Below are 24130 nucleotides of genomic sequence, written 5' to 3' on the forward strand. Positions count from 1 at the left end.
AGAACAGATTAAGCCTCCCCTCTTCTCTTAGATTGTGTGGTCTCTATCAGAGAGCATTCTTTTCAGCTGAAAAACCGCATCTAACCCCTGAAGGTACGCATTCCGTCATTATTATTTCAATCCTCTGAACCATGTGTTAGCTACCTACCTACTTTATTTATACATGATTACTTAGTCTTTTATCTATAAAACAATAATATTTTTTTATTTTCATGGTGGTTCTTATTCATTGCTTTACGAGTGTAGTCATCATGACACTGAGTCTTCTTTGAATCATCCAGCATTCCTACGTTTACTAAAATACTACCGTCAAAATCACAAACATTCCTTTGTCATTATTCTATCGACATTTCATTCAAGAATGCAGTCCCCGCATCCTTGCGTCAGTCGCTCGCAGCGTGCGCCGGCGCCGCCACGCGCCGGGTATTTGCCGAACGCTTCCGACCGACGACGAACATTTGGCGGGATACCCGCCCTTTTGTGCAGTGAAGTGATGATGTGTGAAGAGTGGTGAAGGAGTTTTAACTGAAGTTCTGGGACATCAAAGTGAAATGGTGAGTTTTTTTTACGAAGGTGTAATTTTTCTCTTTTTGATGCTGCCAAAATACGATTAGATCTTTGTAGTTCCATTTACAAATCTTTATTGCAAAATATGGTGGGTAGTTGTTTCTCTTGTGTGGAAATTTTAAGCTGTCACAAACTTTATTAAAAAAGTTAGGTAAAGCTGAAAATGCTTATTGTAAATTATTTTTTCTCGGAAAATCTTTATAAGTATTGTCTTAGTTAAGTGTTTACGTTTTTACAATAACTTAGCACAATCTCTATCTCTATTGTATGTAGTGGGTAGTTTACTACATTTGGTTTATTCTGAACTTGCTGATCGGATTTTTGGGCAGTTTACTTTTTAATTAATTTCAAACCATAATCATAAATCATCAGGCAGCAAAAACCCTTTTTTATGATCATTTCTTTTGTCGAAAGTTCACTTGTCTTGTTGTACCCATTAAATCAGTTCGCTTAACATTTCGGCCTGTAAGATGGTTTACGTTCGCTCGGGCAATATATTTTTATGTCCGCATAATACTCAAGATGTTCCTGTTCCGTGTATATTTTGTCGTGGATTTTTTATGGACTGAAATATTTTGAGGAGTGATCGTTTTGTGGCTTTTTTGAAGAATCTGCCAACTAAGGTACTTGTGTTACGAGCAATGAACCTGCCTTGAGGGTTTAATTTTGCGACAATTCTGTTAAGATTTTTGTTAGAGAAAGCAATTTCTCACAACATATTACCTACTTGTAGCAAACGTGTGTCTGTGTATTACGGGACTATTCCCGCCTCTACCCACCGCTGCAACTCCTGTGTAGCCAGGATCTACCACTTCTGTTTCTGTAATAGCTGACTAGCTGACCCTCCTGTGTAGCCAGGATCTACAGCTTCTGTTTGTGTAATAGCTGACTAGCTGACCCGGCGAACTTTGCACCGCCTATGTTCATCAGAATTAATGTAGGATTCTAATTAGGATTAATGAATTTTTCAAATCGGTCCAGTAGTTCTATTCAATACAAACAAACAATCAAATCTTTCCTCTTTATAATATTGGTGTGGATGAGATAGACACAGTTAATCTCGAAAAACGATTGCTTGTAAATAACTAGACATTAATTATTATCTAATAGGTATGACATTAATTTTATTGATAAATGAAAATAGGTACTCACTAAAGAGTCGGAGAAAGCTTTTTTTTCGCAGTGTTTATTTTTAATATCACGCGAACGAGTTCCGCATAATTTGAATGATAATGTTATGCTATTTTCTGTGTACTGTGTCACATAAAACACCATTCAACATCACTCGATAAATTTTATACAAAAACTTTCCATGCGTTCTTAAAAATCTTTGCAGTTTCAAACCTTAGTGCTAGGGGATAAGAAAGTAAAAGTGTTGAAATATATTTAAATACAAGACGTGTTGGGACAGACAGGATGTGACTGATGAGGGGCAAAAGAAGCTAATTAATGGTGTTAATGTGATCGCGACAGTTTGACAGGGCGTGAAATTTTTCAAAGGTTTAAGTTATGGGGTTTGACATGCCAGTCGTCGTAATTATAAATCAGTCTTTATTAGGATTTGAATTTTTAACGAAATAGTATTTTGAAACAGTAACTGTATTTAGGAAGTTTTTCCTTCGATTTCTACTGCACTACATAGGAGTATGTGTACGTACGTATATATACCTACACACACATGCAATGCATACCTAATCTTCTGATTATGGATTAGATTCTTCAAATCTCTTCCATATTTATACTCTACAATTATAAACATGAAAATAGCTCTGTCTATTTGTTACCTTTTACGCTAAAACCACGGAACAAAAAAAAACGTTTTTACCCCAGTTTTGAAAGGGGCATACGCGGTACAGTCTTTTCTGTAACAGACCAAATTCACGCAGGCGACGCCGCGGGCAAAAGCTACTCAAAAATAAATGTAATTTCCCATATTATGTTACATAATATTTCGATTTACCATAGGTACCTTTCCTACAATGTAGTTTCAAGCTTGTTTTCTATTCTGCTGCAAATGTAATAAGTTGGTAGCCGTGCCCTATCAGGGAGAGTCACGTTACTCACGGACTTATACGGGTCAGCCAAAGAAACTTTACTTGCAAAGTAAACGACTTTAGGGGCTGTACGTGGGCATATTTTGAATTGGCATCACGATTTAATATATGTTATTATTCTATTTTGTGTTTCTAATAGAAACTTCGAATAATGAATAGAAAAATACGAATATCTTGTGCAGTAAATAAAATAATGAATTTAGCGCTCTATAGGCACTGATATTAGGATTGTTGTTGATTTTCATCCTTGAAGTTCATTTTATTTTATTTATTTATTTTTCTTTATTCAGAAAACAACAGCTCTTTATAATAATAATAAAAAAGGTATTGTATTGTCATTGTTGATCAAAGCATGAATTTATATTTTTGAAGACAATAGAGCTGTGGACCTTTGGGAATAAGCCTCAAATTCTACGTAGTAGGTATTGTTCAAACTATTCACACGCGTACAAAGTCGCGGGCACAGCTAGTTTTCATCAATAACATTACCTAACGCCTCAGTGTATTGAAGCGTGAAATAATGTCGCATTGAGGCCGGCTGTAGCGCAAGTGATTGTGTTGCGACAAAAGTTACGCGACGTCCGACGTTATCCGACTCCACAGCGACGCGTTGTAGGTAGGGAGACGAAGACACGTTTGCTGTTAGTTTCTTTTATATTCTACCTTCTTTAGTTTTAGCACTCAATGTCATGCGAATACGAGTTCAAAAGATAAGATGTAAGCCATAATGGCAACGTTTTTTTATTTTCACAATTTCTTGTTTTATAATTTCATAAATATGAACGAATTTTATAATATTAACGTTTTCTGGTCACAATTGCAGAACTAAATTATTTATCCATGTCGTTGTTCATTATTTGTTCCATATTTCGAATCCTTCTTAGTAAAATACGAGAATTCTTGTGTTTATACATTTTTCTTCATTTTCTTCTTCTTTCCTTTCTTTCTTTTGAACGTTGTTCCAAGCAAACTGACTGACTATATTATGTCTTATAAATAAAAGAAATATAAATCAGATCTATCTAAAAAACTACACGACTTCTTTGAGATGTGGCCCCGGCTCCCGGCCTATAAGCTGCCCCTTCTCAGTCTCGTTGAATAATACAGCAGTTTTGTGTGTGATTGTGCTCGCGGGCGTGAGAGCTAACTAAGGGAAGGGAATGAAGCGATAGGGAACATTATGGACTAGACTTTGCCCGTGGTTTCACACGCAAATGCGATTCGGGAAGTCCAAATGCGTTTTCAAATAACGCTCACTCGTTTAGAAGTAGTATAGGTATCATCAGTTTTTTTAATTATTAACGTTTAAAAATAAGCCTTCCCAAAGACCTGACTCTGTCTAATTTAGGTACCTACCAGATGCAAATTTAGGATTTGGTCTTCATATACTCAAGAGTTTATTACTGGAAGTAGTCATTTTCAAATTCCAAATCATCCGATAAGAAACGTATGTATGCTTGACGTTAAGCCATTGTAGGCTCTATCGACCTGTTATACTCCCTTAATACGGCTCATAAAGTTTGACACAAGATACCCTGGTGTAACGGCTCACATAATAAGTGGAAAGGTATTATTCCTTCAAGTCAACGCCATTAAATATGAGCTACGTTAAAATTCCTCACATTACGTGTTATTTACCTTTAGGACAATGTTGTCAACCTTTTAACTACTTAAAAAAGCGGAAGTTCATTAATTTACAAGTAAATTATCTCTCAAACAAAGTAACAAGTGCCGGCCTCCACGCAAACTCAAGTAAAATATTCAATACTACGGCGCTACGGTCCCTGGGGTCTCGTAGCTACGAACTACGAGCTACGGCGTAGGCGTAGACGCGTAGCGGCGGCAACTTGCTACAGCGTTTATTGTTCACGTTTTTTCCTGGACAAAGATTGTAATAAACTCTGTTAGGTTAGGTTTTTACAGGTTGATTTTTATATAAGTTCTCTAAGACGAAGAAAAGAAAAAAACTGGAATTCGTTGCCTTCTGCTGTCTTTCCCGAAGATAATCCAGGCCTTTTCAAAGCGAGAGTGAATAAGCACTTACAGGGCAGATATCGTCGCCTTTTTCACCATCAATCCCTAATTTTTAAGTGACCCCTATTGTAACACATAACAGGAATTTTGTTTTCATAGGGGTCACTTGAAAATTAGGGTTTGATGGTGAAAAACGGGCATTAGAGTGAAAACCTCAGGAATGCATTTTTCTTCATATTTATTAATTTTATGCATTTCGGATCGGATATAGAAGCGGTTTAAAGCATCTTAAGTGTAATCACTTAAGAGGTTTTCACTCTTAAAGCGTCGATATATGTACCTACCCTCCTAAACTGCATTTCAACATCAAGTGCGATTGCGGTCAAATACATGCCTTGTTCTGCATCAAAAAATGTCCCTAGGGAGTCCTACAGGCAAACATTAGTTAGTTTAGTTCTGACGTCAAAATTTTTATATTTTTGCTAGCGAACGCGTGGCCCAATTGTGGAACATGTTTTATCGCCTCAATTTGGAGTGCACTCGACTGTCCGACGACTATGGACAGTACAAGATAAACAATATAGCACCTTGTGCAGTTGTGATAGATGCTATTTTGCAATGATAACGTATAGTCTGAAATGCTGTTGTCTGGACAAATGAAAACAACACCGAAATTAATGTATAATATTGTAGGTCTTTGTTTTGTTGATTAAATTACATTTTAATCAACAAGCTACTGTATTTACTACCTTTTGTATCGATTTGCATCTAAATATGTATAACTCAAAGGTGACTGACTGACGGACTGACATAGTGATCTATCAACGCACAGCCCAAACCACTGGACGGATCGGGCTGAAATTTAATTTTGGCATGCAGGTAGATGTTATGACGTTGGATTCCGCTAAGAAAGGATTTTACGAAACTCCACCCCTAAGGGGGTAAAACGGGATCCACGCGTATGAAGTCGCGGGCGGCCGCTAATTTAATATATTGAGCACACTCGAGTATATTTATAAGGGTTATCAATATTTATTTTACATGCATTGAATGAATTGTTTTCTGATTGGCAATATCCATTTGGCTGTATATTTGTAGATATTGTTACAAATTGTTTACGACGAGCTTGGGTTTTATTTACAATTTCTGACTTTTCTATACTAATCTTAATTCAAATTCAAATTGTTTATTTGCATACATAGATGTGTGAACTATCATTTATGTAAACAATAAATTTTCTTGCAACGAGTACATAGAAAAACATTATTCATATCTGTACATATTGAACAAACGCGATTTTTTAAAGATTGATTCCGAAGAAAGATTTCCCAACTTAAAGTTTAAATCCGACTTGAACTTTCTAGATCGAATGACGAACTATCTCCACCCCACGCGTCAAGAGTGCACCTGCTCCTAATAATAACAAGCCGTGCAAGTGCGTTGCCATTTTCAAAATAATTCATTACCCCAAAATTAGGTCAGCAGAGCCGTCTGAAGTCGCCGCCTTTGCTTGCGCATTCCCTTGAAGTCGGTCGCGGTGCGCGCGCAGCGAACACTGCCGAACGCCCAGTCTCCGCGAGCCACCAAAACCTGTGCTCCAAAAAACAAAAAAATTAAGGCGTGTTCGAAAATCAAATTCAAATCACAAAAATAACAATGGCCGCCGACCCTCTCTCGCGATGTAGTGCCGCGTGATAACCGAACAGTATGCTGCCCCTCTTCGCAGGGACCTAAGGCAGTTGCGAATTCGTTGTTGTGTGTATTGCATTGTATGTGAGGAGTGTGTGACGAAGGTGTACCTAATTGATTTTATTCAGCCTACCGATGACCCTATGTAAGTATACAGACTCTGAATTTTTTTCTAACTACATCTACGAGTGTGTCTTTAATTTTACATATTTTTATGTTAATTAGCTCAAAAGTCAATACACTTTTTAGTGATAAAATAACACATTATCTTCTATTTATTGACTATTATTATTGACGAATTAAATAAATAAACATAGCGAAATATAACTGCTCAACAAAGGCAAAAAAAGCCATATTCGTCTGGGAGATACGTGCACGAACTTACGATGTGGATACTGGATAGAAATGATAACGTCCATCAACATCCTTTCTTTCCACCTATTACATTTTTGTAAATAATCGTATAGTATTGGACCAAAATCTTTCAGTGAATAAAAGAAATCTTCGGGAACACAAATATGTAGTCTCTACATCATAAATTGAAAGTATGATTTGTAGCTCTGAAGGTTATTAACGATGTTTTAAAATAATGACTTAGCTAAAATGTGAATCCTTTGGGCTTTAAGTACTTAAAAAAAACAAACTGAATTGAGAACCGAAGTTTTGTTGAAGTCGGTTAAAAAAGCGCAAAGCTTTCTTATTAAGTTATGGTGTTTTGTTATCGCCTGATCATACTAATGTCCAATTGTCCAATTAAAGGCTGACTATATTGAATTAGGATTCACAAAACAAGTAATTTTAACAAACTAAACTATACATGTCTCACAAAAATGCTTAGGCATTTGAAATGCGCCAAGGTTTCTTTCTTTCTATCGCCATATATTTCTGAATACAGAATTACATTACTATTGAGACAGCGAAATAATGTTATTCTCTCTTTTTCCATTATAAGAGGCTATTTTCACAGCCATTATATTGTTATTTGTTTGTAGCAATAGTTCTCTAATATTCATATCTGTTACGCAGATTTTTCTCTACGTACGAGTGGCAGTAGGTTTGTTGTATATTATATTTCGTTATTTTCCTTTATGTGGGATAACAACCTCAGTGAAACTTTATGAGCCATTGAAGAACACATATCTTGAGATGCAGTAGGCGTTGTTTCACGTGTATTTCAGGCGTTTGTGTTTACAGGCGGATACGTTTCATGGATAGTAACAACAATGAAGCAAATATTACGATGCAAACCAAGCATTTAATATTTTTATTTAAATAGCTTGTATTGTCGAATTAAGACAACATAAATCCAATAGACGCTGATGTTGTATTGGCGCCATAGTTGACGCTTTTGCGTTCGTTCGTATCATGGGAGGATTACCCATACAAATTGTAATAGCTGATCGATCAATTAGTATGGAGCAGAGAATGTTGCTTGCTGCATACTTATATTATTCAATATGCAATACCCTTGAAAACTTAGGCAGAAACGTAAATCACATTTTAGATAGTTGCATACCTAAGTGATCACTTAATTCCTGTTATCCCATCTCATATCTCGCTTATAAATTGGTTTATAACCGAGCCCGTGACCCGTGCATCTTAATAAACAGGGTCCATTGATTGAAAGCCTTAATTAAGCTTATAGTGACCCTTAAAGGGACCCGCTGGCTGCCCGTTAGCCATTGTTGTTGTAACGAACCCGCTATCTCCCGATTGTTCGTCAGCGATCTATTGATTGGAGCCAGTGCGGGGAGATAACACAGTCTTTTGTCTTGTCTTTGGCATATCCTGCCACTCTGGGGTCCCTGCAGTCTATTTGTTACAGTCTTTTGTCTTTTGTTTGGCATATCCTGCCACTCTGGGATCCCTGCAGTCTATTTGTTACAGTCTTTTGTCTTTTGTTTGGTATATCCTGCCACTTTGAGGTCCCTGCAGTCTATTTGTTAGTCTTCTGTCTTCTCCTTGACATATCCTGCCAGTCTGCACACCCTTTACCTACCACACTCTCGCCCGTATTCACAAACATTACTATGAGGTCTCACAGTGCGTGAGGACGCAAAAGGTGGCACACGAACCAATTATACATAGAGCTCTATTCAACGTTGTTCGTTCGATTTGCTGATTCACTTAAGCTAGCATCGTTTGTGAATCTTTTGGCTTCTCTTTGGCATATTCTGCCACTCTGGGGTCCCTGCAGTCTATTTGTTAGTCTTTTGTCTTCTCTTTGACATATCCTGCCAGTCTGCAAACCCTTTATCACAACTTTACTCTTCATGTGTGTTAAGTGTATGCAAATAAATGATTTATAGACTATACAGGGTGGAATTTTGTAATGCCACCTGGAGGGAATGTACTCTTAATACTGTAGATAGAAAAATTTACTGAAAGAAAACATTCCTTTATTTTTGAAAAGAAAGAGAACTGCATTCAAAGATTTTCGAAAAATTTTCGAAAATTCACTACCGTACCATACAATTTTCTGTACATAATTAAAATAATTTAAGATTTCATGGTTTTCCTTTCTTTTGATTTATCAAGTTTGTTAGAAAGATTTCATCCTTATACTTTACCCTAACGATCTATGTAATAAAAATACAGGATGTAATTTTTAACAGATTTTAGTTGGTTCGATTCCCGGGTGTGGCAAGCAAATTTTTGGAATCTTTGAATGCAGTTCTGTTTTTTTTCAAAAATAAAGGAATGTTTTCTTTGAGAAAAAAATTCTATCTACAATATTAAGAATACTTTCCCTCCAGGTGGCATTACAAAATTCCACCCTGTATATATATCTATCTATATGTTGTCCTTTGTCTGCTCTTTGACATATCCTGACTCTACAGGCAGCGGCTGGTCGTGTATTTAGACACGGGCAAATTTCGGTCTGTTACAGAATGTACACTTCAGTATTTCGCACTCGTGTCTGTCTGTAACACTTTCATCATTTCAGCCACAGGACGTCCACTGCTGAACATAGGCCTCCCCCAATGCTTTCCATGTTGATCGATTGGTAGCGGCCTGCGTCCAGCGCTTCCCTGCTACCTTTACGATGTCGTCGGTCCACCTTGTAGGTGGACGTCCCACGCTGTAACACTTTATTTTTTGTATATTGTAATAATGTTTACCTATGAATGAGAAATGATCGATTCTCCGTACGAATTTCATTTCCTATTTCGCCTCGTCAAGTTTTATTATCACGAAAGCGAATAAGAAGTGGGACGTCCTCCCACAAGGTGGACCGACGACCTGATAAAGGTAGCAAGAAGGCGCTGGATGCAGGCCGCTACCAACCGTGCGATGTGGAAGTCATTGGGTTAGGCCTATGTTCAGCAGCGGACGTCCTATGGCTGAAATGATGATGATGATGATGAATAAGAAGTTGTATGACTCCATTTTGCAGAAGATGGCACGTTAAGCTTAACACTATGAGATCTTATGCATTTGGTAATAGAATAGGGACGACTTATTGACTAATAATCATTAATCGAATTGTGGGAAGGGTGAGCGTAAGAAAAGTGACACATATCAATTGATATTTTCCTTCTTCGTTCGTTCGTCGCTCTACCAAAAGTAACATTTATATCCGTTGTTGGCGTAATAAGCTCTATATTAAGCTAGTTATATTATAAACTAGCTTTCCGCTCGCGGCTTCGCCCGCATGGAATTTTTTCTGTCACAGAAAATCTTTATCGCGCGCGTCCCTGTTTCAAAAACCGGGATAAAAACTATCCTGTCCTTTCCCGGGATTCAAACCATGTCAAATTTTATCAAAATCGGTTCAGTGGTTTAGGCGTGAAACAAGACAGACAGACAGAGTTATTTTCGCATTAGTATAGAAGTATATGGTATTGGTGTGGCTGTAACATGTGAGCTTTGCCAGGCTTAGATACTGTACGCAGCCATTGTGCGTTATAATTGGATAGTTTAGCTGATTTATTCAAGGGAAAACCGTCTCTATGGACTGCGGTGTAAGAGTCACTTACGAGTTTAGCAGTTAAGTTTATTATTCGCAAGATATCACCGAATTCAAGCCTCTGGCGCACTTTAACTGGCGTGACAGCGTCGCAACGTGAGGTTGATTGGCATTTTCATAAAAGTTATTAATAAAATTGCGTATTAATAATATAATATAATAACAATTAATGGCCAATGAAATGTGGAGTAAATGGGTCCTCGAATAAAGACATCGTCTTGGCAAATGCATTACCCCTTCCAAATGGACTGACTACCTCACAGAGATAGTACTTAGTGGCTGACTGAAAACGCTGGAGAATTTTTTCAGGTAGTGGGTTTCATATTTTTAGGGCTGATTTTTCAATAATCAGTTATATAACTGAAGAATAAGTTTGGCATATTGACAGTTTTATTAAGGGAAATATGTCAAAATGATAAGTTTATTCTTCAGTTAAAAGTTATCCGACGATTGAAAAATCAGTCCTTATAGCAGGTTAAAATGGACTCACTAGATATCTCAGGATCAATAAAATAAGTAGGTAAAATTATCCGATAGATTTACTTTTCATAATATCCGAGGTTTATGTGCCTTATCTTCATTCATGTGCTCGTGGCTATATGTAGCGTATGTAGCCCGGTTAGTATCAAACAATATTTGATAGCTTATGGATCTTAATAACAAGGCCATAAGAGTAGCTATACTATCTTGAAACTGACCATCGATGGAAGATTTAAATAGAGATGACCACTGTACGGTGACGTCACTCGTATTTTTCACTTGCATGCGTAAGCGAGTGAGTGAGATGTACAGAATATCTGTTTCTGTTCGTCAACATGACAGCCTCTTTTAGTGAAGTAACTCGTAAGGCCTCAGCCTCGAGCGCCGCCGCCGCTCCCGCCCCGCTGCCCGCTAAGTTCGAGGCTGAGGCCTAAGAGATTCGATTTCGCAAACGCTCGTAGCAAAAAACGTAGCTTACTTTTGTCGTATCTTTACGAATCGTAAAAAAACTATGCAATACACGTAAAGTGCGATGATCGATGGGAATATTAGGTCCATTAAAATAATTCACCCTAAAATATATTTCACGTATCCTGTGGCTAATTTTCATAGCAAATAACGTCAATCATCAATGGGAATCATTAGGGGAGACCTATGTTAAGCAGTGGACGTCCTATGGCTGAAATGATATGATGAAACAACGTCGTAGATCTGTAAAATGATGACGTTTACAATTTCACCTGACTCCCATTAAGCAAACGGAAAAATATTCGCATTGAAAGCTAAAAGTTGAGCTGTCCGTTTGTTTGTGAGTGCAATAAATGCTGCGCCTCGCGACACGTCGTAACCGGGTCAGGGGACGCACGGGGTCAGATTGCAGGCGGGTATCTGTTACAGGGGTAATCTTTTTTGCAAGATTGTTTATCTTGAGGAAAAACGATGGCAGTGGAAAAACGAATGTAGATGCTGTTAAGCGGTGATAGTTAGTTATCTTTCTCTCACCGCACGGGGTTCAATTGCATTTGAGGATACTGCCCTTCTGTCGTCGTCTTAGTAGTTAGTAGTAGTTAACAAGAAAAGTATTTCAGAGCGATTACGTTCAATATTATGGCTCTACCCTACGCTACCTTCAGGGACTGATGATTAAAGTTGAAAATCAAAACCGTTTTGAATAGGTATAGCACGTCGAAAATAAGAGTCTCTATTTCGGTCTATTCTGCGCCACCTCTCGCCAGTTATCGAAGTAAAGATTACGCAGGTCCTCAGCGACTTCGTCTTCCCAGCGGTACCTGGAACGTCCAAGCGGTATAACCGATTATACTCTCTAGCTTTTCATAAGAGAGCGTTAAAAAAACCGCACATAACTCCCTCCCGTGTGTTCCCTCCATCCGTGCTCAACGACGCGATGCGAGCGCCGATAATCATTAGACGGTAGACTGTAGTGCTGGAGATCAAAGCGGGTTAGCCCTGTTTTTACTGGGCGTACCGAACCCGTTGAAAATGTTGAAAATACACCGGGTTTTACACGTGCATGAAAAGAATTTGGACGAAGACATGGCTTGTTAGATGGTTCTGAGAGGTTATGCGTTCGAGTCCTGGAAATTGCAAGTGATAAGTAATACGTTTTATTGAAAACTCTAGGATGTAAATAAAAACGCAACTAAACTTTATTTATTCCCAATTAAGTATCACTTAGATGTAGTAGAATACCTATAAGGGACATAGAATACAAGTTACGTAAGAGCTTTCCAGAATAATAGGTAGCGGCTTACAGAGGCAAGAAAATTGTAGTAATGAGACCAATCTTATTGCATTAGAGCAGCTGTAGCACATAATATTTATACTCTAAGTTGCGCCTTATTAAATGAATATAAATTTATTTATCCATTTATGATGGTGCTGACTCAGGATCAGGTAGTTTTTCAGTATAAGTTCCATTAACTAATACTAGCTTTGGCCCGCGACTTCGCCCGCGTTAATTTTGATCTGTCACATAATGTCTTTAACCGCCCAAATTCTATAACTTATCTTCATCAAGGTATGTATGTATGTATGTAGATTTCTAATAGTGAAAGAATTTTCCAAATCGGTCTAGTAGTTTTGGAGCTTTTCATATCTTTACCCTTGAAAAAGAGGCTGACAATAGTGACTGAGTTTCTTGCGCTGCTTCTCAGCACTGGCCCATTTATTGTCCCGAAGTAGTGGTAGAGTTAATACTGGGCCGTGTAAAAGTGATTTTTAAATGCCTACTTGCAAAAATGAGTTTTATGAGTTTTCCTCTACTCTTATAATCTTATTGTAGAATAATTAAAACGTGTTATTCGCCCTTACACGACTTTCTTTCTTGTACGTAATTAAATGAGAAGTAACATTATTTTAGTGTTCCAATGCGCCAGTCACGTCGTCTCCTATAATAATAATGGTCAGAGAGACGCCACAAAGTAAAAAGTACGTCGTAAGCTCGCTTGCTAACTTTCAGGAAAGTTCGGTAATCGAATTCGTTATATCGGGATTCAACTTTTTGCATGCAGCTGATCAGGAATGAAATTTAATTGTTGTACAATGAGGTTATTAGTGGCCGTAAAAAATTTAACTGAAAAAAAAAAAAAACTGAAACAGGTTGCGCAAATCAGCTGTCGAATTACGTCCTCTTCATTACAGCATTACACATTACATACCGCAAACTGGTAAGGTGACTGATACACTGATTGATTGATGACTGACTGATTTCTTTCTGCTTCACCATACTATGTCATATTGTCCTGTGGGTACTATTTTATCTTTTGGTACTTTCTGTTTGTAATGTGTGTTTCTCTTACGCAAATAAACGTTTTATCTATCTATCTGTCTATCTATCATACAAGATTATGTTTGTGTCGAATCAGATATGATGTATGTAAGATGATGTGGTAGAGGATTGTCAAGAGCGTCTCTGATCTGCAGAAGACCACTTAAAAATGGTCTCGGTTAAGTTTACTTATTAGATAGTAAAATTAGTTGGAGGCCTGAGGTTTGGTAGCATCTAACAGGTTGGCCACTTAGCACTTACCCACCCCTTCAACAAACCGCACTGTTCTGCATGGTAGAATATACCCTGATATATCCCACTGTTATTATAGTTGTCTATGCCTTGCAGTGGGATGTATACTTAGGTATAGGTTTACTTTTTTCTTTAAATCTTCTTCGTGTTCTGCCTACGCTTATCCGCTTATCTCAGAGTCGACTTACTGCGTCCTATTTGCCCTGTGGCTACACTGTTGCGTTGGATTAGCCCTAATTAAGAATTCTTATCTCAAGGACGAGGGCGATAAATAAGGGTTTTGGGCTTAAGCCCACTTTTGTGGCAGGATGTGGGCGATTACGAGTGGCGACGAGACAGACTTTTCAAGGTGAGAGTGAATAGGCACTTACAGGGTACATAGTAGTAAGGTAGGTAGGTACTATGTACCATCCTAGACTGCATCTCACTTAACACCAGTGGGTCTAGACAAACAAAGTGCACATTTCTAGCACGAAAGCATGCCCTCTATTAAGCATTTGCTACTTAGTAGCATATGTGTTGAAACGGTGCTAATAATGAGTTATGTTCATTTCCGAGTTGTTCGAGCACGTTTAAGCATGACATGTTATGAGCATAATATGTGTACCTACATGAACTACAAAAGATGCCAAGGTCCTCGTACTTACCTACATCTCCAAAAATTTTCAATAAGCCTACTACTACTAAAAGCCTAATAATACAACGCATGATTTTAAGCATTTACTTAATATTAAGTGACGTAATTATACATCACGTATAACTGTCACTGTGTGGTTGTGAGATCTAACATACATTCCCCTAAATGAAATGTAACTTCAATATTTAAAAGTTGTGACGTGTCCCCAGGGACCGCGTTCCCTCAGGCGCCAGCCCCGACACGCATCCGCGACCTACATGCGCTTGATTGCTCGCAGCGCCATCTACAAATAAAGTGTCCTGAATGTGGGTGCTTCCCTGCTACCTTTACGATGTCGTCGGTCCACCGGGTGAAAAAGAAACTATTAATTCTACTACTTACTATTGTAGGTGCAGGATATGTGAAAGGATGGAGGTTAATGGTTTTGTAGAAACCGGGCGAATGCAGCCGCATAGATTATGAGGTTGCTTAGTACCTAAGTGTAACCTACATAAGGGTAGCTTTAAGACAACATTTTCTAAATACCGAAAATCCCCTTGTCGCTAAAATAATATGATTGTGTTACGAGTGGATTCACCATAATACACTCAACATCAAATAAATCGCACCTTCCGCGACGCGAACTTTAAAGATTTTCTTCTGACACAATCATGTTGCCCCAAAAATATTGGTGTTATTTAAAAGCCCAATAAATAAACTTAAAGAAAAACACATTAAATTTTTTTATAAACAATTAACAGGTACCATAAATGTGACTTGAAAAAGGTCTCACTTGGGGCTCACCTCTGGGATCAAGTAGACCAATTTTTGTGGTTATAAAACCAAATAATGATCTTACGTGTCCTTTTTAACAGATGGATAGCGATTAATCCCAATTTAACAGCTTTATAGCCATAAAAGTTGCTTAAGTAAGCGTGACTACCTATTTTTTGAAGAAGTGACTCTGGATCCTTCTAAAGATACATTTTTGGGGTAAAAACCTTTCCTTTAATAAAATGAAGTTTAGAACTAGGCTTTCAAATGGTACCAATGTTGGTGGGAAGTGGGGATGCATACGTTTGATAAGTGCTTGTCGCGGGAGGTGCGATTTATTTGATGCCGAGTGTAGTTTCGCGCCGTGGCAAACTTCAAGTATTCCTTGGATCACGGATCGACCAATCCGACCCCTTCACCATTCAGCTATGGTCGCATTTGACTTTTGATGACTGTAACATTAATTTACTTTGTATTAAGGTACAATAATTTAATTTCAATTTGGTGTTTATTTAATAGAAAAGTACCAGAAGTAAAAGCACATCCGAGTCAAAACCGATGTAAACCACCCAAAACTTCCTCGAACACCGTAACCAAATGAACCCAAAGGTTTCGACATCCAACAAACTTTGGGTGTGTAATGTATGATATAACTACATATATAATACTTAGAGGATATAACATCAAATTATATAAAATCATTTAATATAATGATTATTTACTATAATAAACGAATAATATAATTTTAAAACGAATAATTTTAAGACAAATAACATTTAACTGATATAAAATGGTTTGATATAATGAATATTTTCTATAAAACTTACAATGTATAAAATTTAAAACAAATAATATTCAAATCATATAAAAATAAAGTGTCGAACAATCAAATGAGATAAAATTCTTTTCCTATAAAACTTAAATCATATAACAATAATAATTTTATATAAAGTTCAATTGTTATAATAAGCATTGCATGCAGCAAGCAAGCAAGCAAACGAGCAAGCAAGCAAGCGAGCAAGCAAGCTAGCAAGCTAGCATGCAGGCAAGCAAGCAAGCTAGCAAGCAAGCCAGCAAGCAAGCAAGCAAGCAGGCAAGCAAGCAAGCAAGCAAGCAGGCAAGCAAGCAAGCAGGCAAGCAAGCAAGCAAGCAGGCAAGCAAGCAAGCAGGCATGCAGCATGCAAATTTGACTAAAAACTTGAGACTTCTGTCACGGCTCCGGCACTGCGGGGCTCTGGCGGTCCCTCGCGTGCTAATCGTCGCAGATGGCTTTCGCTCGACACCTTTTGTTTGGCGCCTCGCTTCCAGCCACCTGCTCCTCAGCCCGCGGGCCGCCTCGCCCCTCCGTGCCTACGCGCTTCTAAATTACACTCTAGGGGTAGGGCAGACAAGACTACGTGGAGTCGGTTTTACGGCGATTCGTTTTTGTCACTAAAGTCATTTATAAGTCAAGCTAAAGAAGAACATACTAAAAGTTTTATCTATCAGAAATTATATCAATTAAAGAGTATACCAAATAGTCGTTATAACAAATAATATTTATTTTATGTAATGGTTATATGAAATATTATTTATATCAAACAAAATTACATCAAATGAGTCTTAGATTAAGTAAGGTTTATATCAAATGTCTTTATGCGTTTTGATTGGTATCTGAAATGACATTATTAGAAATGATTTATTATATGAAGTAAACATTATATGTTAAAAAATTATATCAAGTGTTATTATAACATACGTTTATTATACAATATGAACGTTATTGAAATGAATTTATATCATATAAACTTATATAAACTGTCACGCACCCACAAACTTTGTACAAAATTAAAAACTGTGCACAGATCTGTACAAAGGGCCCAGTGTAGGGCGGCGAGGGCTTCAAGGCTCAACTTTCAAAGTTATTTCGCGAAGAATTGTTTGGAGTTTCCCTTTTTTTGGTGAAACTCAAAAAAATATTAAAGGTCTTTTTCAAGCATTCCATAAAAAAGATGGGTGTTTGTCGAATTGGCTTAGTTGTAAAAGTGCATCAAAATGTAAATGTTCGTTCAGTGTTTAATTTAAATAATTCTAACAAGTAATAATAATAATCACAAACTGAGAACAAACTCTCAATGTTTTTTTTCTATTCCTTAAGTAAGTATTCCACTTGAAAATTGAACCCAGAAACTCTGACTTGAGAGAGTTTTGCCACTTGCTTGCTAAGCACTAGACCACCGTAGCGTCAATAGTATGAGACACACCAATATAGTTAGTGACAAGTGTGAATACACCTTTACGCATTTGCGGCCCATATCCGTATGACGTCACACGTTGAATATTTCATATGACGTCGTAGCTATCATTAGATCCTTTTAGAGCGGGTTTCAATTTTTAATCGGATAAAGGTCATTTATTATTGGAAAGGTCAGAGTTCGAACTCCGATGAGGCCACTTATTTTAAGATATTTTGATTGTTTAGGCATTAAATATTAAGTTTCTTTCTCTTAACAAAAGCTGTTCCTGGTATCATATTTTTAAGCCGAAGGCAAAGAAATTATATTTTTTTTTTCTTTATTAGGAAATTGTTTTCAATCACCCGTCTCTACCGGGGGTGAAGTGTGGAAAAATTCTTCATGCCTAAATGTTTTTCTGTACATCTTTCTTCCAACTCATCAGCTGTCTTTCTTAGATTGAGTATTGGGGTGGGTGGGTCAGCCAGCACCCTTGTCATTGGGGGAGGCCTATGTTCAGCAGTGGACGTCCTATGGCTGAAATGATGACGTTGATCTGCCTAGGGCTGACGATGTCAGCAAGGTATTTAATTTGAGTCACATGACGAAAACATAAACATAACTCCCATGAAAATCATCCAATATGATAGCTGAAGCCTAAAGCAACGTCAGTAAGCCCGGAATCGAACCCGAACCTTCCAACAACAGTGTCAGTAATTAACGCACAGGAACCGGCGTCAGTCGTTAAACTAAGAACCACTTTGAATGCTAACTGCCGGTTAAAGCGGCTGTTACGGAGAAGTGCGTACGAGTGACGTCACAGATGACGTCACAAAGTAGTCCTTTACGTAGGGGAAATAAGAGATAAGGAGTTGCTTAAGTTCATGTGAGTTTGAAGGACTTTTGCCTCCAGCGAGTTGCGAGTGGTTTGTTACGAGAAAACATTTGTTATTTCCCACTCATTTTGTTATCAAACTGGTCCAAGGTTTAACACCAATTACATTTCAAACGAATTAAAAAGAAAAGACTATTAAATGGTAAAAATGACTATTCTTCAGGCTTAACAGGGGTTAATTGGGACAACATAACTTTTGAGTTCACTTTCTCTGGTTCAGGGGGCGAGGGATACCTAACTTTATTCTATTCATACTTTAAACTATGGATTAGTGATACTACATTAACACAATTATTCGTTCAATAAAAGCAATTGCCATTAACCTTAATTATACACAACATTAATTAACCGCATCAATATCATTTCAGTCGACTGTTTATTGCTCAATTGACACTGGAATCAATAAGCTCAATGAAAAACAGTTTACCTTTAATCCCGTTTAAAATGAGTCTCCTGAAAATTTTCCGATAATTTCCTTCAGATGGGAAATGATCGCAGACAGTTTTAACGACCTTATAAAATGCTACGTAAATATTGATCACCGTTTACTTAATCTCCGTAGACCAGATATAACAGACACTACAAGGGATTTAAAAGAAATCTAGTTCTAAACACATTAAACTTTTTCAATCTATTTTTTTTTATTTTACTTAATGTTTTACTTAGACTTATTTAAGTACAGTTTACACAAAAAGTGGACTGCCTATTATAGTGAATAAATTACATCTTTTTTCTGTTTATTTTAAAGTACAGTAGTAATATTTAGAAATAAAATGTTGTGTAGTAGGTAGATACTTTTTGTATTTTTCAACAACTTTCAGAAGCAAAATTGTGTCGTATTTTGTAAATAGATATACACGATAAACACGTTTAAAAAACACAATACTTCTTACGAAAACATCAGCTACGATACGATAGTTCATTCGTTCATTTAGACACACCTCTAAGGTGTGAATATTGAGAAATAATAACTAAAATTTTTAATTAAATAAACGTAAAAATGTTATGCGAAAAAAATGTTAAACTGAAACTTGCTTTTGAAAGAAATAAAGACTGTTAATTTTCTACTACGTTAATAATTACCCCCCACCCCATCCCGTTATAAATGGGGTCTCAAGGAATTCCAATTAGTATGTTTGTGGTCCCCAAAGACCCCGGGACGTCTTAAGAATGTCCTTTTAATTTCAGGCCTCTTTACAAAACGGTGTTTTTCAAGAGGACGATAAGCGGTTCGGGAAGGATGCTTGGAAAATATTATTGTTAGATCGTCAGCACATCGGATTAAACGGTTTTTTTTATATAAAATAGCTTCTGTTGCAAAGTTAAATTAAGCCTTAAAGCATTTAGAATCGATATGCATGTTTCTCTTTCACGCAAAAACCATTGAACGCATTTTGGTAACATATTATAGACTATTATCTATATGTATAGGTACTTATAATAAATGTGTAGAGAGGTCAATTCTGTACATGAAATATATTTTCAAAATAACTATCAGGGGGTGATTAGTGATCGATACTGATGCGAAAAATGCAATCAGTAAAATTTTTGTCTGTCTGTCTGTATGTATGTGTGTTCCTTATAGAAACAAAAACTACTCGACGGATTTTAACGAAACTTGATACAATTATTCTTCATACTCCTGGGCAGGTTATAGTATACTTAGGAATTCCCACGGGAACGGGAGTTGGCGGGAAAAAACATTTGTATGAAAAAATCTATCGCGTAAGATAGATGAAGGGGGTAAAACGGGATCCACGCGTACGTAGTCGCGGACGGCCGCTAGTAACATATAATATTGATAACAATCTGTGCCATGGGAAAATTTAAGTGAATAATGAATGCACTGAATCAGTTGCAGAAATAGCAAAAATATTTTTTGACAAGGAAACGAATAAAAAGTTTTCCCCTGAAAAGTAACAATGAATACTTTTCCTTTACAATCTGTTGTTTTCACTCGGTGATAGCAGTTAATATTTTCGAGATTTTTTCGAACAAAACGAGCTTTATTAAAGAGTCATTTCGGGAACGGGTGTTCTTGTTTGTTCTCTGACTTATTTAGCATTTTCGAGGCAACTGTGTACTTTACAACATTCATTTTTGCGTTTATGCTACTGACGCTGGTTTTTGCTTTCCCTGTTTCTTTTTATGAGTGGGATGTCATTAAAGTCTGATCAGTGGGTCTGCAAAAATGTATGGGTTAAGGTAGAAATAATTATGTAACAGTTTTATGTGTAACTTGACACGTCATCATCATTCATCATCATCATCATCTCAGCCATAGGACGTTCACTGCTGAGCATAGGGTGACATAGGCTTAGAGTTTAAGACTGTAGAGTCAGTTACGACTACGATGTATTATTCAAAGTTACAGTTAATTTTAACGACACCAACGAAAAGTTTGATGGACGAAAACATAATATAAAATTTATTTTGCGACAAAAATGCATAATCTTAAGTACTTTCGACTGTACTTGAGTTTTATAACAGCTTTCACCCTCGAAACTCACTTAAATACAAACACAACTCGTATAACTTTCTCTTGCAGAGTTATTGCCCAACATGGAGCTTAGCTACAGCAAGCTATAGCCTATAGCATAATCCTTGCTTTGGCATGTCATCGAGATATGCAAATCGGGGAGAGAATTATGTCTTTGCTTTTTGCTCAATGTCAAACATGTTACACCGGGTAGTCCGGCACAAATGATCGCTACGATTTGACATTATTTTTTAAAGCTTCAACCACACCAACGCGTACAGATCGCCATCGCCGGCGCGATCAAAGGCCAATGACAGGTCGCGCGACCCATGACAGTTCATGCGACCTGTCATTTCCATATGATCGCGCCGTGATCCATTTATTGACCATAACTTTTTCAAAACTTTTGGTATTTTTTGGATTTTTTATTCGTGTTATTAACACCGACTTGTATAATAGAGCATTACAAATCTTTTGTACAACTATTGACTGGTTATGCATCATTTCTTTGCATCTTTTTCTTCTCTATCTTAAACTTCTCATCCATGCCAGAAAAGTATATCAAATGGGTTTCTCGCTGAAAAGTATAAAATTAGAAACGTGATGCTGATATTCGCCCGTATTCACACGATGCTTGCTTAAGTGAAGCAGCAAATCGAACACACAGCGTTGAATAGAGCATTGTGATTGGTTCGTGTGTCACCTTGTGCGTCCACGCGCACTGTGAGATCTCATAGTAATGTTTGTGAATACGGGCGATTATGTTGTTTTTTGTGTGAAAAGCTTTTATACAGCTACTAGCGGCCGCCCGCGACTTCGTACGCGTGGATCCCGTTTTACCCTCTTAGGGGTGGAGTTTCGTAAAATCCTTTCTTAGCGGATGCCTACGTCATAACATCTACCTGCATGCCAAATTTCAACCCGATCCGTCCAGTGGTTTGGGTTGTGCGTTGATAGATCACTATGTCAGTCAGTCACCTTTGAGTTTCATATTTATTTAGATTAATTCGATCGACCAAAGCTAACAAACTGAAGGATAACCCAGTGTAAACGGGCTTCTATTTAGCTGAAGCAAAAACTCAGCGCAATTTAACAACCGTCGACATTTCGACAGAAGTCGTTTTGTTTCCAACTAGACCGGCGTTTAGATGGGACGATTTAATATCGTCTCAAGATCGTGGTAGTTTCTTATCTCATTTTATTTTTAAAACCTATTTCTTTTGTACTTAAAGTACATCAAGCTTAAGTTATGTACAATAGTTGTACTAAATATGTGCTATGTTAAAACCACTGATTTTAATGAATAAAACACCTTTGCCCAAATACACTTACATAGAACTAACGTTTGACCCTTTCACTGATGATAGCTTTAACGATATTTTAGTTAGATGAGAAGGCCGCTAGTGTCAGTCGAAACTCATTTGTTTTGAATAAAGACATTAGAAGAGCAACATTTAATTTTTCCACTAAAAATATCTTCTGATTTTATGAACAAGAAGTTTTTTCATAATATTTTTTTCAGAATCGTTTTTGGTTATCATGTCGTACTATGTAAATCCACTCCAGTATTCTTTAGTATCTCAAATTAACATAATCGACCGTCTTTCTGAAGTTTCGCAGAAGCAAGTAACTTCGTTAGTTTGTATTAATTTATTTGTTATTTTCCCAACTTAAGAAATACAAACCTTATGACTTCTGTCTTGTTGTATTAGATTTTTTTTTTATTTATTATTCATTATTGAGCAATTACATATTTGATCCAAATAGCGTCCTAAATCCTCTTTATATTTATCTACGTATAGATCTAGCGGTTACTCAGTCTGTGCCTGAGGTATGGGAGGATGACATTGACATATTGTGTGTAACGTGCGTGATAAAAAATTCCGTGCTTTTAAGCGATTTTGTGAAAAATATTATTGGCAGGTAGATGCTAATTGCTCACAAGATAGGCCCCCCTATCTTGTGAGCAATTAGCATCTACCTGCCAATAATATTTTTTTTTAATTGATATTTTTTGTTCGTGGTGCATAATCTTTTCTTAAAGGTTATAAACCTTTGTTTGTCACCTGTCATCCGCTTTGCAATGGAGGGAAGTCGAACCTTAATTTCGAACTCCTCCTATGTTCTTCTGATTATTTTCGTTGCGGGTCCAATGACAGTTTAACTTCCCCTCGGGACAAACTTGACCTTCATTGGTTGGGTTTTTATGGCGGTCAAGCTGTAGATCCTGGCTACACAAGAGTTGCAGTGGTGGGAACGAGAGGTGGGAATAGTCCCGTAACGTACGCAGTGGCGTAGCTTGGGGGGGGCAGGAGGGGCCATGGCCCCGGGCGGCATATGAAAGGGGGCGGCGGATAAGAAAAAAAACATTGCATGAACAAGAAAAAAAAAGGTCGACTATGTCTACGTTGAGACTAACAAATCTAGCTATACTGGCAATTGAAAATGAGATCAATTTGATATCGACGATTGTGTAAAAGATTTTGCTTTGAAAAAAGCACGAAGAGTACATTTTTAATCTATTTTTTTAAGTAATAGCAACAAAAATATTTAAGGAGCTTACTTACTCTCTAAAACTTGCGCCACAGATAATCTTTCGTGATTTCTCTTGTTACAAACCGAAATAAAAAAGTGGTTTGTAAATAGTTAAAGCCATATCTAAGCTACTTTTAAAACCGTGTATTTATTATATTCTGCAAGTTCGAAATTCAAAATTAGCTAAAATGGTAACTTTTAGCAGTAATTAAATCTGTAACTTGCTGCAAATATCTAATGAATTCAAACAAATTATTTTAAAAAATAGCTTCGATACATACACTTCTGGACACATCTACTGACCCACCTTAGAGTTTAGGTTTCGTTGGCCCCTACCGAAATATGATTGCTAGATTGAACAAAAACTGTTGATGCAGTTTTAAACCTGATACATTTTACCATCTTTTTCGATCGTATTGTTTTAAATTTGAATTCAGAATACCATACGATGGAGCTACGCCTAACAAGTCGGATATGCGTCTTGTTAAAGGCAATTGATTTTTGAATAAAAAACATGTTTTATCAAATAAAGGTTTAATTTAATAACACGTGTTGCCTCCATGGGCATCTACCACAGCTCTCATACGATTAGGCATAGAGTTCATCAACCGCTCTATGAAATTTTAAGGGATCATCTCCCATTCCTCTTCTATGGCAGTTTTCAACTCCTGCATCGTCTGGGCAACTGGCTGACGAGCCCTAACACGTCTTTTTAGCTCGTCACACATGTGCTCAATGGGGTTCATGTCTGGGCTTCTGGCTGGCCAGTCCATAACTGTGATGTTCACATTCCGAAGATATTCCCTGACGATGCCGGCCGCATGGGCTCTTGCATTATCATGCA

General features: G+C 37.2%; 1 long non-coding RNA gene across 2 annotated transcripts in view; it reads left to right on the forward strand.

The window, feature by feature from the left end:
- The first annotated feature begins 410 nt into the window (after positions 1-410).
- Positions 411-24130, forward strand: part of LOC135084301 (uncharacterized) — a 56346-nt gene continuing 32626 nt past the window's right edge. The window contains exon 1 of one of the 2 annotated variants that reach the window (XR_010259810.1): positions 411-554. This is a non-coding gene — a long non-coding RNA (uncharacterized LOC135084301). Of the gene's footprint in view, positions 555-6155; positions 6430-24130 lie in introns of those variants that run through there. The other variant, XR_010259811.1, reaches the window with a different exon arrangement.

The sequence above is a fragment of the Ostrinia nubilalis genome, chromosome 25 (genome assembly GCF_963855985.1).
Source record: "Ostrinia nubilalis chromosome 25, ilOstNubi1.1, whole genome shotgun sequence".
Taxonomy (NCBI): Eukaryota; Metazoa; Arthropoda; class Insecta; order Lepidoptera; family Crambidae; genus Ostrinia; species Ostrinia nubilalis.